Raw genomic sequence first — 18154 nt, 5'->3', positions numbered from 1 at the left:
TCTCTCATTTGCAATATTGATACTGAAAGGTTATCAAGAATATCCCTTTACCTGTCATTGTCCTCCCGTTGTTCATCGATTTGCTCTAGCGGGTCGATCCTGTGCAAGGCAAACGCCCTACCCGCTGTGCTATCAATCTAGACCCCCTTTACCTACCTTTTTTTTTTCTTTTTGGGCAACACCCATTGATGCTCAGGGGTTACTCCTGGCTCTGCACTCAGGAATTACTCTGGGCAGTGCTCAGGGATGCCAGGGATTGAACCTGGGTAAGCCGTGTGCAAGGTAATAACTCTACTGGCTGTACCACTGCTCTGGCTCTCCTTTACCTACTTTTCACCTCCAGATCTTGTCCCGCGTGATCATTCCCAGCAATTATTGTCATGGGAAATGTACACGGGACGGGTGTTGGAATACTGTATGACTGAAATCTCATCCTGAACAGCTTTGTCAGGGTCTATCTCATGGTGTTTTGATTAAAAAGTTCAAACGAAAATTGACCAAGCTGTAAGTTGGCAGCGCAGCTCTGCCCTGCCCTGCTCTGCTCTGCCGGCAGGTAATTTTGCCTGCAGGAGGAATCATCCCAGAGCGGCCTGTGGGTGAGCGAGCAGATCGGGAACGTGAGAAAGCAGTGGGCAGGCCGGGGTGGCAGGGTGGCTGCGCCCTCCTCCAGGTGGCAGGAAAATTGCCCCGTCAGAACCCCAGGAGGTGGGTCGAGGTTCCCAGGGTCAAGCCTCCAGACCTGCTGCATCTGATTGGTGTGGATTTTAGGAAACAGCTTCGTGAAAGAGCCTCGGAACAAAGTCAATTGCTTAATTGCCCTCAATTAGCATCGTTTGGTAAGCCAAGGAAGCCCTCCAGAATCAGGGCTTTTTGTTCTTGAAAAACACACTCGTAAATGATTGCCTTCCTCTCCCAACCCCTCTCCTACAACTGGGCCAACACCACCACGTGGGAAATGTTTCTCTCCTCCTTCGGCAGGCTGGTTTGCAGCTGCCTAGGATAATCGTGAAGAGTCTTTAATAACTTGAGGAAATGTATGTGCTATAAGGCAAGATATACAACTGTGCTGGGCTACCAACTTGGGTATGGGTTTATTGGAGGGGGGAGGGATTGTTTGTTGGTTTGTGGCCACACCCAGCTGCTCTCAGGAGCTGGAGGAGGACCAAAGGCAGAGGGGCTCCTGTGCCATGGAGGGACCACAGATGAGAGGAGCTCTTGGGAAGGAAAAAGAGAAAGGAGGAAAGATTCAGCACCTGTATGTAGAAAACAGACTGTCAGGAAATGTCAAGCTTAAGCAGCGGTTTTCTGCAGGTGACAGTGGAGTTTCTGTTTTTCTTTCTTTTTTTTTTCTTTTTGGGTCACACCTGGCGATGCACAGGGGTTACTCCTGGCTCTCCACTCAGGAGTTACTCCTGGCGGTGCTCAGGGGACCATATGGGATGCTGGGAATCAAACCCGGGTCGGCCACGTGCAAGGCAAACACCCTACCCGCTGTGCTATCTCTCCAGCCCTGACAGTGGACTTTCTTTCCCAAAGCCTTGGAACTTTTGAGTATTTCTCAATTTTTTGATCAATGCCATGTCTACTTTATGGTGAAAACTATGTGCTTTACTTGAGTAGAGAGAAAGTGGATAATAGTAATACTAATATTTGTAATGACAACAATAGTAAGCTGAGTGTATGGAGCACTTAAGCGATGTTTGGCAGGGTACTAAGTAAGCACTTTAATTCCCTTTTTGAAAAATCTTTGGAGCAGTCCTGTGAAGCAGACATTATTGGTGTCTGTTTTACAAAGGCTCCAAGAGCTTTAGGGTTTGGGGGTGTCTAGGCTAGGAGGAAGCAAACACCCACCTCCTCCAAGGAGGCAAGGGCAAATCCTCCCTGCTCCACTTCCTGGCAGTGGGTGTGGGTGCGTGACCCATGTCCAGCCAGTTGCATATTCCTGCTGCTGCAGCCCTGGGTACTGGGCCTCTGAGTGCTGGAGAGTTAGAACTGCCCTGGTACCTGACAGCTGTGGCGAGAGAGGGTTCTGAGCCTCTTGCCACCCTAGGTCTTAGCGCTGCTACCTGCATGTCTGCGTCTTTCCCGGGAATTGCACCTTCGGTTGCATTGGCGCCCTTCTCTGTTGAAGAGTGGCAGTCTCCATCTGTGGTCGGGTTCCAAGTGCCCTCTTTGGTGAGTTTTCCGGAGCAGATGGCAGAAACAGGACTCCAACCCGAACCTGTCCATCCCTAGCCCCGCATTTAACTCACTCTCCCCCAGAGTACATTTCCTGAACACCTAGAAACAGCATCTTGGAGGTTTAGTGTAGAGAAAGTGGTGGGCCATCGTTCACCAGCTGAGGGAGCCTGACAAGCCTGTTGTGAAAGGCAGGAAGCTGGAGGCAAAAGCCAGGGCAGGGAGGAGCCTCTCAGCTCTGGTGACTGGGGCACGATGGGTTTGGCGAGGGAAGTGGAGGCGTCCCTGGCCTCCATGGCACTTCCTGAGTGGTGCCAGAAGACTGAGTCAGCTGGGGGGTGGAGGTTGGGGGAGACTCTTCTCCCTAGAGTCTTCTTTTACTTTTGGAGGTTGACTGACTCCTCACATTTCCCTCTCCCTCACCAGGTTATGGTGACACTTTTTTTTGTTTTGTTTTTTTGCTTTTTGGGTCACACCCGGCGATGCACAGGGGTTGCTCCTGGTGGTGCTCAGGGGATCATGTGGGATGCTGGGAATTGAACCCGGGTCAGCTGCACACGCCCTACCTGCTGTGCTATCGCTCCAGCCCCAGGTTATAGTGACTTTTGTTAGTCTATCATTCCTCAGCAACCATGAAGTTGTAGAGGATAAAGACTAGGTTTTATTCCCCTCCCCCGCTTTTTTTTAAATTCTGGGGATATTGTCCAGGGTTCTCACCTGCAAGGGATCAGTCCTGGCAGGACTCAGAGGACCATATGAAGTGCCAGGGATTGAACGTGGGTCAGCTGTGTACTATTTACACTCTTGGCCCCAAGACAGTGTATTTGCCTCTGAATTTCCCTTGCCTGGTACATAGGTGTTATTGGATTGCATGAACAAAAAGTTTTCCCTATTCCCACATAAATCCTTGGACTTTGCCAAGATATCTTGGCGAACTAGTACAGCCTCTAGGCTTTGGAGGTGAAAAATGTTCCTTCGAACACTTTCTTACACAAGTAGATATTTCCTGAACCTCTCAGGACCTGGTTTCTCACCTGTGATATGGGGATGGCCTTTCACACTAAGCTAAGGGAAGGTAGGAAAAGTGATGGGGGCACAGTAGGGCCTCAGTCTTTTGTGTGGGGGCCACACCCAGCAGTGCTCAGGGGTTACTACTGGCTCTGCACACAGGAATCTCTCCTGGCAGTGCCCGGGGGACATATGGGATGCTGGGGATGGAACCAGGATGGGCCACGTGAAAGGCAAACGCCCAACCTGCTGTACCATTGCTCCAGTCCCAGACCTCAGTCTATTTTAGCTTGCTTCTTCCTCCCAACACTTTTTTTCTGACTTGCTTCCTTCCCCCTGCCCCCCACCCAAGTAAATGTGCAACAGTAAAGAAAAAGTTAAGTAAACTATGGCATGTGGATAAAATGAAATGAAAAAATAAAGATAAAATGTTAGTCAATTGAAATGTTGTTTAGCTGCAGAGACACCAATCTGCGAATAATTTCAGGTACCCCGTGCCCAGGGTGAGAACTCTTGTGTTCTTTTCAGAGTCAGAGTGGGTAGCCCTCCCCCATGCCCGCCCCCACCCCCCCAAGCCTCCTCTATTTCTGGAACCTCTGGCAGCCACACCCAATTGCCACAACCTCAGCTATGCCAATTCACACACCGGCCCTGCTCCACCAAATCCCAACTAAATCTCCCAGGAGCTCCACACCAACCAGCTAAGCTTCATGCAATCACTGGTCCCCACAGCTGAAAACTCTGGAGCATCCATGGGAGGCACCAGGCCATAGATCGTGAAGTCTCTGGACACCTCCTAAAGCAATAAACAGCTTAATAAATCCTTAGACAAGTACTTAACAACCTATGATCAGATATCACAATGTTCACATGCATTGATTTTCTAGATCTATTGATATTGCAACTTTGTTATCTAATCCAGTTTAATTCTAGAATTGTTTCAACACTTGTGACTTTTCCCCTACATTAAAAAAATATTTTTTAATAGAAAAAAGATATTTAACCAATTACTTCTTTGGTGTGTGCTAGAGCAGGTAGGGCGTTTGCAGGTAGGGCGTTTGCCTTGTATGCAGCCGACCCGGGTTCAATTCTTCTGCCCCTCTCGAAAAGCCCGGAAAGCTACCAAGAGTATTCTGCCCGCATGGCAAAGCCTGGAAAGCTACCCGTGATGTATTTGATATGCCAAAAACAGTAAAACAATGGAGACGATACTGTGTCCGCAAACCGATGAACAATGGGAGGACAGTGCTACAGTGCTACTTCTTTGGTAGGGCGTGCACCCACCAGATCCTCAGGAGGATACCCCCAGCTCGATGCTCAGGATAACTCTTTGTGGTACTCAGGAGACTGACCCCTGGCTCCTGCATGCAAAGTGTGTGCTCCAGCCCCCTGAGCTCTCTCTCCAGCCCTTAGCCTACAATTTTCATCAGAATAGAAGATAGTCTTGTGTTCACATGAAGTGATGAAAAGGCTACACTATTCAGAGAGTATGACCTCAGTCATGTAAACTGTGAAGCGAGTCTCCGTGAGCGTGCCTGTATGCTCGAGACAATTTCTGGAAGGATACACAAGAAAATCCTAACAGTGACTTCCTCTTTGCTGGAAATACAAAGTTGGATTGGAATTTGACTTCTCGCTTTAAGATCTTCTGTTCTATGATGTTTCCAAATATCGTGGTAGAATTTATACCTTTTGCCCTGTTATATACGAAGTTTTAAATAAAAGCAGAAATACATAGCCAACATATACATGCTGTAAGATTTCAACAGTGGTTATTTGCGGGGGGAGTTGGGAATGATGGGAGCATTACAATCATTTCTCCCCTTTCTATTTGTTTCCAAGTTTGCTTCTTTGTATGTGGATTATTTCGTTTGTTTTGGGTTTGGGGGTCACGGCTTACTCCTGGCTCTTTGATTAGGCATGATTCAAAGGACCATATGAGGTGCCCTGGATTGAACCTGGGCAAGACAAGTGACAAGTGACCTACCCACTGTACTCTCTCTCCGGCCCCTGTATTTGCCCAGTTTTAAATGATAACTGTATAGTGCCTCCATAATTATCTGTGGCTATTTTTTTCTTAGAAGTCTCACTTGGGGAGTCAGGGGCTGCTCCCAGGGGACCAACCAGTGTCAAAGATCCAGTCTGGGGCCTCCAGCATGCCAAGCATACACTCAGCTCTGAGCTATCTCTCTGGTCCATCTCTACTCAGCTATGAGGCAGGCAGTGCTTGGAGTCAGTCCCCTGGGGAAGGGGCCAGAGGGGAGGAGCAGGTGACCATGTACAGAGGGCAAAGCGAGCAGGAGGTGGAACTGGACAGAGGCAGTTGTATTTTTGGAGCCATGTGGTTCCTGCTGAGTCAACTAACTAGTTGTTTGGCCCCAGCCTGCCCATGGAGGCAGGAAATGCTCCCACTCCTGCCCTGGTTCACCCTTAGTCATCCTCTGGGAAAGAGGGTGGGCATAGGGGCAGGAGGTGGCAGTCTCCATCTGCCCCTCAGCCTTCTGGACAGAGAGGTCCTGGGAAGGAGGCTAAGACCGAGGCATCTGATCGACCTCCACTGCCATCCTAGAGGTAGGGCGAGCAGGAAGGGTGGGGAGGGACTGGAAATGCCCCTCTGGCCTTTGGCAGACAGCTCAGCACCCTCCTGTGGGAACTCTGTGAAAATTAATTACCGTTTGTCCAGGGCTTCGAGATTCCCCAGATGAAAGACTAGGCAGGAGTGTCATGATGAATAGGTGTTTATGGTATTGACTTTCATCCGGCACCGGCAAGACAATCACGTGCCTGTCCCCTGACTTCCCACTGCCCCAACATCCTGACACAAAGGCAGAGCTTGAGCATCCGTGTCAGATTTTGCTGAAGGGGAGGTGGGAACGAGGGGAAACAGATGATCCCCCCTGTTTTCCTGCATTTCAGATGGGGAACACAGAAACTGTTACCCCATTGAGTAATAGGAGGATAAGAAAGCAAGCTTGGAAAGAAACCTTGGAGAGAGAGGCTGTGGGTATTCTGAGCCTCCGGTTCAAACTGTGTCATGGTAAGTAGGTTCATCACTAAATGCTCCCAATAGTTGGAGTTCATTCCCATTTCTGGCATCTCAAGCAAAAGACATGATTCTTTTTTTACTGATTCTGAGCATTTGACCACAACTGAATTCTGTTGCTTCATGATTCTGTGAACTTGAGTGGAAATTTTGGATTTTTGAGTTCTTCTTGGGTTGGAGCAATAGCACAGCGGGTAGGGTGTTTGTCTCGCATGAGGCCTATCCGGGTTCGATTCCTCCGTCCCTCTCGGAGAGCCTGGCAAGCTACCGAGAGTGTCCCGCCCGCATGGCAGAGCCTGACAAACTCCCTGTGGCGTATTCCATATGCCAAAAACAGTAACAAGTTTCACAATGGAGACATTACTGATGCCCACTTGAGCAAATCAATGAACAACAGGAGGACAGTGCTACAGTGCCACAGAGTTCTTCTCATTCTGTCCTTCCATCTTCATTTTCAACAAGAAGATAGTGGATCTGTAAAGTTGCCTAAGGTGTCTCTGGGCAGGTATGCAAAGCAATGGAAAGAGAACCATGATGTGGAGAGCAGATCGTGAAGGGCTCAGCCCTCTCCTCCATGAGACCACGTACTTATTGAGAGACTGATCTTTACTCTCTGAAGATAGGCGGGCAGGAAGAACAGAATAGCTGTGGACGGTGGCCTTCTGAAGGTTTTTCTAGGTATGGAGCTACTAAAGGGATACATCTACGTGGTTGGATTGAAGATCATTTTAGGGCCAGAATAGAAGGGTTGTGTGAGAATAGGTCAACAGACAAGAAAACTGTGGGATGTGAAGACTGAAGATCCTTGGATGCCCAGCTAAAGAATCGGGATTTCTGTGAGTCAGGAGCCAGCTCAACTGTCTCTCTAACTCGCTCAAGGGGTCAAGTTGGATCCCTGGCACAGCATGACAGCCTTCTGCCCAGCAATGCTGGAGGCCCTGAACCAAGCCAGGCCTAAGCAACTCCAATCCCTGGCCTGAGCATTGAACCCTCTAGCCCAGTTGGCCGAGTAGAACCCAGGAATGGCCTCAGAGCTCCCTGAGCACTGTTTGAGAGGTCTCCCATGCATGGTCCCCTGCACTACTCTTCTAAAGAACTGGGATTTTGTCCAGAGGGCAGTGAAAACCCACCCAGAGTTTCCAGTCAGGGAATGATATGGTGTAGAGCTGGAGAGCCCTCCATTATTTTCACCAGGAGGTGAATCTTAGCTTCTCTGAGTCAGAGGCACTACGTGAAATTCACCATCTTCCTCCTCAGGCCAGCCCTGGTTTCTGTTTAAGTTCACAATGGAAGCACAAATGCCACCTCCCTCCCGTGTTCTCTGACACACCACCTAGTGTTATTTTCCTCACAGCACTTACTGCCTTTGCAAATTTTTTTTTTCCCCCAGGGGGCTGTATCCAGCAGTGATCAGGGCTAACCCCTGGTTCTGTGCTCAAGAATCACTCCTGGTGGGGCTCAGAGGAGACCATATGGAATGCCCGGGATCAAACATGGGTTGGCTACATGCAAGGCAAGTGCCCTGCCCTCTGTACTATGGCTTCAGCCCCTGGAAATGTTCTGCATGTAATTGTCTACATCCTCTTTCTCTGATGTCCCATACAAAGTAGCCAAATGAAGTTGGCAGTGGGGATGGGAGGACCTTTATCTGTCCTGTTCCCTGTTTGCTCTCTAACGCAGATGACAGATCCAGGCTGGTGGCAGATGCTCCATGTGTCTTTGTGGGACAAATGAATGAACAGATGGATTGATAAGTGAATTAATGGTGCCATTTATTTTCTCAGCCAGCCCAGCCCCGAGCTCTAAGATGATTCTTGACTCGTCGTCCCTTTCCTGCAGAAGCCAGTCATTCGTTCCATGTCTAGCAATATCATCTTTGCGCCTCTCCCTGCCCTCCCTTATGCCTCAACCCTTACAAACAACTGACTAAATTTCTTGAAGGCAGAGAGAGACTCCTCCTCCTCCTCCTCCTCCTCCTCCTTTGCCTCAAGGGGCCCAGAATAGGGTTGGGGCAATCACAGCCCCCAGGCAGCCAGTCTTTAGAGTTTTCCAAGTGTGCTTCCTGGCATTCTCCTATTCTAAGGGCAGAGTTAGAACTCAAACCTCAACTCTAGGGGCTGGAGCGATAATACAGCTGGTAAGGTGTTTGCCTTGCACGCGGCTGATCCGGGTTCGATTCCCAGCATCCCATCTGGTCCCCCGAGCACTGCCAGGAGTAATTTCTGAGTGCAAAGCCAGAAGTAACACCTGAGCATCGCCGGGTGTGACTCAAAAAAGAAGAAAACAAACAAACAAACAAACCTCAACTCTATCCAACATGTTTCTTTCCCTCTTGACCTGATTTATGTCCAATTTGGGATGAATGAGTGAATGTGGGGATCGACCATAGAGGGAATGGGAAGAGCTGTTGGGGAAAATGTTGATTCATACTTACACATAAGAAAACATGAGAGAGAGAGAGAGAGAGAGAGAGAGAGAGAGAGTTGGGGACAGCCAGATGGTAGGACCGAAGGAAGGGGACTGACTTACTGGAGATGAGGTCACTGTCCTGGGTGGCATGTCCCTCTTTACCTGGTTCTTGTTACTAAAAGCTGAGAGTCACATAACTCACCCAGGAAAGGCCCCAGAGACTTCAAAGCAGTAGGGAGATCCTAGTTTGTGTACTAGTTTATGAGTTACAGTATTTTGATAAGAGAAAAGAATGAACAATATAAGCAATTCTGTTGGGCAGAAATTACAAATGGCAAAAATGTATGAAGACAGAGCAGAGTGGCTCAGTGGCTCAAGTGCCTGCCCTGCAAGCTCAAGGCTGTGAGTTTGATCCCTGGTGTCTCCCCAGGTATTGAGCTCCCTCCCGGCAGCCCTGCAGTTTCTGTCTGGATCTCTGCAGCCTGTGATCGATCCCTGGTGAGCATGGCAACTAAAGGGTACAACCCAGAATGAGCACCGAAAAGAAACATGTGTGAGCATCAGCACTCAAGACCGTGACTTGACTCAAGACAAGCACTGTGATGGACTGTGCAAGCACCACAACTAACCTCATTTTTTTTTTTTTTGCTTTTTGGGTCATACCCAGTGATGCTCAGGGGTTACTATTGGCTCAGGAATTACTCCTGGTGGTGCTCGGGGGACCATAAAGGTTGCTGGGAATTGAACCCAGGTCAGCCGCGTGCAAGGCAAATGCCCTACCCACCGTACTATTGCTCCAACCCACCACAACTAAACTCTTAAGCACACACCCAAGCATGTGTGTGACATCTCTCTCCTCTGCAGAGCAATGATAACATCAATAGAGGGAGGAGAAGGGAAGAAACAAAGACCAGTTAGTGGGATGTGGTAAACGTGTGTGTTCTGCATGCATGAAACCTGGGTCTACAATCTCTGACTCCCCCATTCCCAACACCAGTTATTTAACCATCCAGAAATAGTCATTCTAATATTGTCATATACACTCATTCAGACTAAGTAAATGTATTGATATGAATAAAAGTACATATGTGGAGCGATAGCACAGCAGGTAGAGCATTTGCCTTGCACACGACTGACCCGGGTTCGATTCCTCTGTCCCTCTCAGAGAGCCCGAGAGTATCCCACCTGCATGGCAGAGCCTGGCAAGCTCTCTGCGGTGTATTTGATATACCAAAAACAGTAACAACAAGTCTCACAATGGAGACGTTTCTGGTGCTCGCTCGAGCAAATCGATGAACAACGGGAGGACAGTGCTACAGTGCTATATGTATATAATGTTGAAAGTAGGCAAAGGGATATACTTTTAGTATCTGTATTGCAAACCATAATGCCCATTAGGAGAGAGAGAGAGAGAATGAGAGAGACAGAGACAGAAACAGAGACAGAGAGAAATTCCTGCATGGGGAAGGGGTGAGGGGAACTGAGAACATTGGTGCTGGGAAAGGTACACTGTGTTAGAACGTTGGAACATTGTGTGATTGAAACCCAATCATGGGTTCCATGGCGTAATGGTTAGCACTCTAAACTCTGAAGCCCAATCATGAACAACCTTATAATGGTGCATCTCATTGTGATTCAATTCACAATCATGGTCCTCCTGTTGTTCATCAATTTTCTCGAGCGGGCCCAGTAAAGTCTCCATCATGAGACTTGTTACTGTGTTTTGGCATATTGAATACGTCACGGGTAGCTTGCCAGGCTTTGCTGTGTGAGCGAGATAGCTTGCTGGGCTCTCTGAGAGGGGCGGAAGAATCGAACCCAGCTCGGTCGGGCCAGCTGCGTGCAAGGCAAATGCCCTACTGCTGTGCTATCGCTCCAGCCCATGATTCAATTACAATAAATAAATACAAATTTTAAAATATTTATATAATGTAATCTACCATGTATAGTAGATATCCACACTTTGTTGCTTTTAATAAAATGGGCTATGTACAGTGTATAAAACTGCTTTCTTTGTTTTCTCAATAATACATAGTGAACAAAAAAGAGATTTTCTAAGTCCTAAGGGCAGCTTGAAAAGATAACCTTTGGGAAAAACAGGAAGCCAGACAAGATGTATGAGCATAAAGTGAGTGGCTAAACTCTGTGGTTTTGATAAATATTATTAAAGTAAATAAAGCAGAGAGGTCCTGCCAGGTTAGGTAATTATTAGCCCTCTTGCAGCAAGGACTCGAATTCATAGGTTCATGAGATGTTGGTGCTTGAAGGGGCCTTTGAGAGGATCTAATTCCAGCTCCTCTCCTTAGGTATTGAGAAATAATGATCACGATCACGACCATCCTGTTATTCGTCGATTGCCTCGAGCAGGCCCCAGTAACGTCTCCTTTGTCCTACCCCTGAGATTTTTTAAAAAGTGCCATATTCAAGGCTCTTTCAGAGTTAGGAGAATGAGACCCATCATTGTTACTGGTATTTGGCATATTGGGTACGCCACGGGGAGTTTGCCAGACTCTGCCGTGTGGGCAGGTTACATTCGGTAGCCTGCCAGATTGAGAAACAACAGGCCAGCATGATTCTCTGATGTGCCTTCAGAGGCTGACAAGCTGGCCACAGAGCTGGCCACAGAGCACAGAGCGGCAGAGGGTCAGGGGCGTTGTCTGGACCTTCACCCCATACTCTCTCCCTGGTCCCATATTCTTTAGTTTTCATGGTGTTACATCCCATACACACACACTTGTCAAAACTCATCTAACTGTAAAATTAAAGAGGGGGGGTGGTTATACTCTGTAGTCAATTGTATGTCAGTGAAGTTGCTTTTGGCACTATGACCTTCACTATCTGATTTGCACTGGGTCATATTCTGAAGGGAGGTTTTTTTTTTTTCTTTTTCTTTTTTGAGGTTACATCCAGCAGTGCTCAGGAGTTACTCCTGGCTCTGCACTCAGGAATTACTCCTGGGTGTCCTCAGGAGGACCATAAGGGTATACCAGGGAACAAACCCAGGTTGGCCTCATGCAAGGCAAATGCTCTACCTGCTTTATAATTGCTCCACTGCCCGGAAGGGATGTTTAATGTAGAATCCTGATGCAGAGCAGGCTTTCCTGAGGAAGGAAGTCCTGGAGGGCACACAGGCGAGAGACTGAGGCAGAGGTGGATGTGTGCAAAGGTCTAAAGCTTGAGGCCTCTCCCCTGCAGCCTATTTCTGTTCGCCCATACCTCACACCAAGTGAGCAGTTCATAGCTGCAGACATTGTTCCTTAATAATCACGACCTCACACTACTGAGGACTGTCTCTGACTTCATACTAGTCAAGTATTCCACTCCACATTGACTCTTCCAAATGCCACCCACTGGGGAGATTCAGTTAGTGTGCTCCTTCTATGGTTAAAAATTTGGAGAAGTTGAGTGGTTTGTCCCTGTCCATACAGTTAACAAGTGGCAGAATTCAAACTCTGGCTCTTCAGGCCAGACCTCACTACCTTTCCCAACTCATCCTTATAAACATCATTTCTAGGCCCTTCATTTCTCATGATCGATAAACACACCAGCAGGTCCATCTTTCCTTCTTGAAATTCAGCTCACAAACCCAAACTCCATTACACTGGAAAAGAAGCCTTTGTGAAGTAATTGATGAAGTAAATGAACAGTGACCAAGAGATACTCAGCACCCTGCTCCAAAGACCCCACAGACTCCACACCTGCACTGGAGTCATCTAGACATGGAGAAACAGAACTGAGAAGCATGTGAATTACTTTTCTAGAAAATAGTGTTAATAAAAGGGAAGATGGCTTTGGGGATCCAGCAAAAGTTGGGTGTCCTGGTTCTAATATTCACAAGTGTTGAGCTCTGTAACATGTAGCTGGGTGTGTAAGCTCTTGGTTTATCTTAGCTATAAAACAAACAATCTCCATCTGGCAGGGTTTTTGTGGATCTTAAGTGTGGGAATATATGCAAAACCCCCAGCAGGCAGCCTTCCCTTTAAACATCGTTTTAGGGGATGGAGAGCACAGTGGGTAGAGCGCTTGACTTGCATGCGGCTGACCCAGAATCAATCCTCAGCATCCTATATGGTCCCCTGAGCCCTGCCAATAATTATCCCTGAGCACAGGGCCAGGAGTAAGTTCTGAGCATCATCAGATGTGACCCCAAAACAAAACAAAACAAACAAAAACAACAAAAATCTTTAAAAAGGGCTAAGCAATTTGGTTTTCCAGGGTCTGACACTCTGTTTTCTGATTCTAAGTGTACTATTCTTTTCCTCCATTGTTGAGCATTTTTCATCTTCTCTCCATAGGAATATGTTAGACATTCCACTGAGAAGTTTATTCTTCGTAAGCAGCATTTTCCACTGAACACCAGAGTATCCAGAATGGAAAGTTTATGGGAGTTTCAAGAATTTATTTTACATTCTCACCTTGTGAGTTCTTGGTTTCTGTAAACTTTATAAGTAAATAGGTGTAGGTTTATGAGTAGGAAGGAATCTGAGCTGCTGCTGCAAATACTATCAAATACAAAAATACAAAATACAAGATTTAAAATTGAGGTTTACCATATAGACTCCCCATGGGTCCTCACTAGAGATGGCTTTGGGGTTCATTGGGCCCAGACCATATTGCAGTCTCCTGGGCCTTTTTTTGGGAGCATTTCATCTTCAGGCATGAACTGAGTTCCTTTTCTTTTCCCCAGCCATTTACTTTTTCTAATTTTATTTATTTATTTATTTATTTATTTATGTTTCCTTTTGGGTCCCACTCAGTGATGCTCAGGAGTTACTCCTGGCTCGGCACTCAGGTACTCGGGGGACCATATGGGATACTAGGAATCAAGCCTGGGTCAGCTGCGTACAAGGCAAAAGCCCTACCTGCTGTGCTATCGCTCCAGCCCCATGAACTGAATTCTTAGCCTAGTGTATGACTGCATCCCTGCCTCTCCTAGCAGGAACCGGCCCCATCTGCAGTCATGCTCAAGGAGTCTGAAGCGGATGAGTCTCTTAACTTAGAGACACATGGACACCTGACTCAAGGGCAGCTCCTCCATAGACTGACGAGTAACCAAGCAGGTGATGTGGCAACATGGACCCAAAGGGAAGCAGTAATTATTAGCTGTGTGCCCATGTAAATGATCCGATATCTCAGAGGCTCAGTTTGTGCATCTGGAAATGATAATAAAAACATTTGTGCAGTCTTGAGGTCTGCAAACATGCCCAGCTGGTTTGTGGCACACGGGAGGTGCTAATATACACATTTGATGTTAGGCAGTGACTGAGAAAGAATCAGAACTCAATAATAACTCACTTTCAGGGGATGGAGAGATGATACAGAGGGTAAGACTCATCTGTGTTCAATCCCTGACACCCATGTTATTTCCCAAGCCTGCCAGGAGTGACCCCTGAGCTCAGTCAGTAGTAAATCATGAATATGGCTGGGTGTGACCCCAAAACCAAAGGGAAAAAGTTATCACTTTTATTTTCTTTGTATGCACTCTGGTGAGGAAGTGGGATGGGACCAAACCGGAACAATTTTGAAAAATATTCAACACAAATACAAGGTAATATAAAGGGATGAACCAAGGCAAGAATTAAATTGTGAAAATTATGGTTGGAGGAATCAGTCGGGATGGGAGATGTGTGCTGAAAGTAGATGACAGACCAAACATTATCTAATGGACCTCTCGGTATCTGTATTGCAAACCATAATGCCCCAAAGTAGAGAGAATATGGGGAATGTTGTCTGCCATGGAGGCAGTGGGAGGGTGGGAAAGGGGGGGTATTCCAGGGATATTGGTGGTGGGGAATGTGCACTGGTGGAGGGATGGGTGTTTGATCATTGTGTGATGGTAACTCAAACATGAAAGATTGTAACTATCTCATGGTGATTCAATTAAAAAAAATTGAATTGTTTATACAGGTAGACCTAGCCGGTAGCAGGTAGAGGGGCTGGTATTTCTGAGCTGAGCATGAAGCAGGATGAGCTCAGAAGGGACGAGGATAGAGCTGGATTCTGGGAGAAGAGGGAAGATGGGAATGTTACTGGATGGTGTTCGGACAGGGGTCCAGTTTCAGATGCCAGTTCCTGTGGAGCACAGACAGCCCAGTGAGAAGTCGTGGTATTTATGCAGATGTCTTTTTGTTTGGCAGGGGTGAGAGGGAATCACACTCAGTAGATTTAGGGGACTTGAAGGTCCTGGGGAATGAATCCAGATCTCTGTTCGTGCTGTGCTCCAAGACAAATCAACATGGATGGATGGACGAATGGACACACACACATAGTATATGCCCCCAGCACTTTCAGCTATAGCACTTAATTTTTTTAAAAAAGTTTAGCGGCCAGAGAAATAGTAGTGCAGGTAAGGTGTTTGCCTTGTACACACAGTCAACCTGGGTTTGACCCATATGTTGCTCTGAGCTTGTCAAGAGTGATCCCTGGGCATAAACCAGGTGTAAGCCCTGAGCACTGCCAGTATGGCCTCAAAACAAAAACAAACTCCTAAATACTTTCAGGAGTGATCCCAATGCAATTTGCTAAAGTAGTTCCTGAATACCACCCAGACACAGGCATCCCCCCAATTTAAATATATATACATATATATTTGGCACCTCCGACTTGGTGTTGGGGACCATGAGGGCTAGACTTAACAGTGATTAGGAGGACAGGCAGTGTCAGAGACCAAGCCCAGGTCCCTATGAACTTCTCCTGCTCAATACTTGTGAAGTGCTTCAGGGCAGGTCCACACGACTCCACAGAGTGGTGATGGGTTTTTGGCCAGAGTCACACATTCATCACATCCAGTGAGGGAGTCATCCTAGCTTTTGTCAATCCAGGCCAAGGGGTCCCACGAAAGATGCCAGCAGTGACCAGGGACGTGGCTCACAGGGAGAGCACTGGCCTGGACTACATGAGTCCTGGTTTGATTCCAAGGCAAAATAAATAAATAAATAAATATGATACTAAAAGCAGAATATAGGGTGGGAAATGGAGGGCATGGGGCAGGAGAGATAGAGTGTGTTGTACGATGCTTGGGGTTCCATCCCCAGCAGCCCACATGGTTCCCTAAGCCCCACCAGGAGTGACCCCTGAGCACAGAGCCAGGGGCAAGCCTTGAGCAACACTGATGTAACCCCAAAACAAAAAACCAACAACAAAAAAAAATCAAGGCAGGGCAGTGCCACGTATCTGGATGAGAGGCTTTGACCATGGGGACTGGATTGGGTCAGGGTTTTTATTCATGTTATTACTATTGTTATTATGGTGCCAGGGATTAAACCCAGGTCTCACTCACTTGAGGCATGAGCTCTGCAACTAAGCCACACTCCTAGCTGATTATAGAAAAAAATTTGCTCTTTTTTTGTGGGGGGAGTCACACCCAGTGATTCACAGGGGTTACTCCTGGCTCTGCACTCAGGAATCACCCCTGGCAATGCTCAGGGGACCATATGGGATGCTGAGAATCGAACCCGGGTTGGCCGAGTGCAAGGCAAATGCCCTACCCGATGTGCTATTGCTCCAGGCCCTATAGAAGAAAATGTGATAGTTACCCAGAGGACAAAGGAAGCCAGCCCCACAGATGAGTCCTTCAGGGTGACACAGAGAATAGCAACCCTGGGCGTGCAAAGGTGTCTCTCAACATGAATTTGTTCTCCACCCTGTTCCAGAAATGAATTGTGACATAGCCTTCACTCCCCAAGGTTTTGAGTTTTGTTTTTGCATCGTGGATACGGAAAGAAAAATAAATTGAGAAATGTTTATGGAAATGTGGTGGAATTTATATCCCCAACACATGCTAATAGGGGAGTATTGCCAATATTTTGGAGATTTGATTAAAGATTAGCAAAAGACTTGCTTCTGAGTGGCCTGAGTTAAGAGGGAGCCAGGGGCAGTCGGGAGCTGACAGAGGCTGTCAGGCGTTCGGAAGAAAAATCACCAGCAACTCACTTCTAGTCCCACCTGGGGACAATTTTTCCTGGACTGGTCGGAGCGATAATACAGTGGCTAGGGCATGTACCTTGCACACGACCGACCCGGGTTCAATCCCTGGCTGGCATCCCGTATGGTCCCCCGAGCACTGCCAGGAGTAGTTCCTGAGTGTAGAGCCAGGAGTAACCCCTGAGCATTGCTGGGTGTGACCCAAAAAACAAAAATAATAATTTCCTGGATGCTTTCACAATAATCCACAGGTCCACAGGGCTCCCAACAGCGCAGGGGTGCCCATCAGTCATTTCTTGCTGCCGTCCCTCAGCTCAGTCAGGAACAGAAGTGACCTGAGCGGGCTCACTTATAGAACCTCTTAGGAAACAACAGGGGAAAATGAATTTCTCTATTTTTCCAGCCACCTCTTGACCTGAGGCGGCTGGAAAAAACAGAAAAGTTTCTTCAAGTCTGGGAATAGAGCAACCGGATAGCAGCTTTAGTTCCCCACCACCTGGCACTGGCAGCCTGTGCAAAGTTGGTGGTGGCAAAAAAGGAGGAATAATTAATGAACAGACTATTAGGGGAGTGAGAGTTAGGGCCATTGCCAGCTGTGGGGCTTCACTTGGCTCACCCCTCAGTGACTCACTGGCTTATGAGCAATCCTCAGATGCCTGATTTAGAGGACTTACTCACCCTTCAGAGAAAGACTTGAAGGCAATAAAGCAAATGTCAGCAAGTGGGACGCGGCTTAGCACATCATCCCTACTTCCCACTCCCTGACTCTTCCTTGCTGGAGGCCCAAGTCACTGCCACCTGGACAAGCTTGCACCAGGCGCAAACTAGCAGGACACATTCCCAGGTTGGGCTGAGGCATCAGCTAGCCTGAAGAAGTTTGGTTCATGGAGGTCAGAGGTTAGCTCCACAGCAATGCAGTTTGTGACAGAGTGAGGGCTAAGGACCCAGGACCCCTCTGTCCCATCTCTACACTCCAGTTCTCCAGGGGAAGTCCTCCTTGGACTGTGCAGGCGAGTAGCATGGGCTGAGGAAATGGGCCCGTCTAATCTGATTGGCTTTCTGACCTGTGTGCTTTCCAAGGAATCTGGAGGGTCAGCTGGAAAAAAGAAAAGACCCGTGAGAAATAGGATCTTAGTCTATAAAGTGCAATGTTTAGGAAGATCTGGGCAACTGTGGGCCCTGGCTGCCATCTTGTTTTCTAACCTGATACATGCTTGGAGAGCTGGAGGCCTTCTGGGTCCTCCAGAATTGAGGGCATGATTGGAACACCCCACCTCGGCCCCACTTGACCTTGTGTCAGGGACCAGCTCACTAGCGGTGGCATACATTATAGCCAATTTCTGGTTCTCCTCTGATTAGAAAAGAGTCCTCATGTTAGCCTGGCATGGTAAGAAAAGGCATGGAGAGAAAACTGTATTATACTGCTTCTTCCTTCTTCCATCAACCTAGAGGGAGTTACTCAGGAGGCAAGTGGATTGGAACTTGGGATTTCAAACTTCTCAATGAGGAACTTCTTATGGAGCAGCGTCTGAGGGAATGAGCTGGAAAAATTAGTTCCAAGAGTGAAAAGAGGGAGACAGGCAGTAAGGTGAA

The sequence above is a fragment of the Sorex fumeus genome, unplaced genomic scaffold (assembly GCF_029834395.1).
Source record: "Sorex fumeus unplaced genomic scaffold, SorFum_2.1 ptg000043l, whole genome shotgun sequence".
Classification (NCBI taxonomy): Eukaryota; Metazoa; Chordata; class Mammalia; order Eulipotyphla; family Soricidae; genus Sorex; species Sorex fumeus.
The sequence above is the reverse complement of the archived record's forward strand: the minus strand, read 5'-3'. Positions refer to the sequence as shown.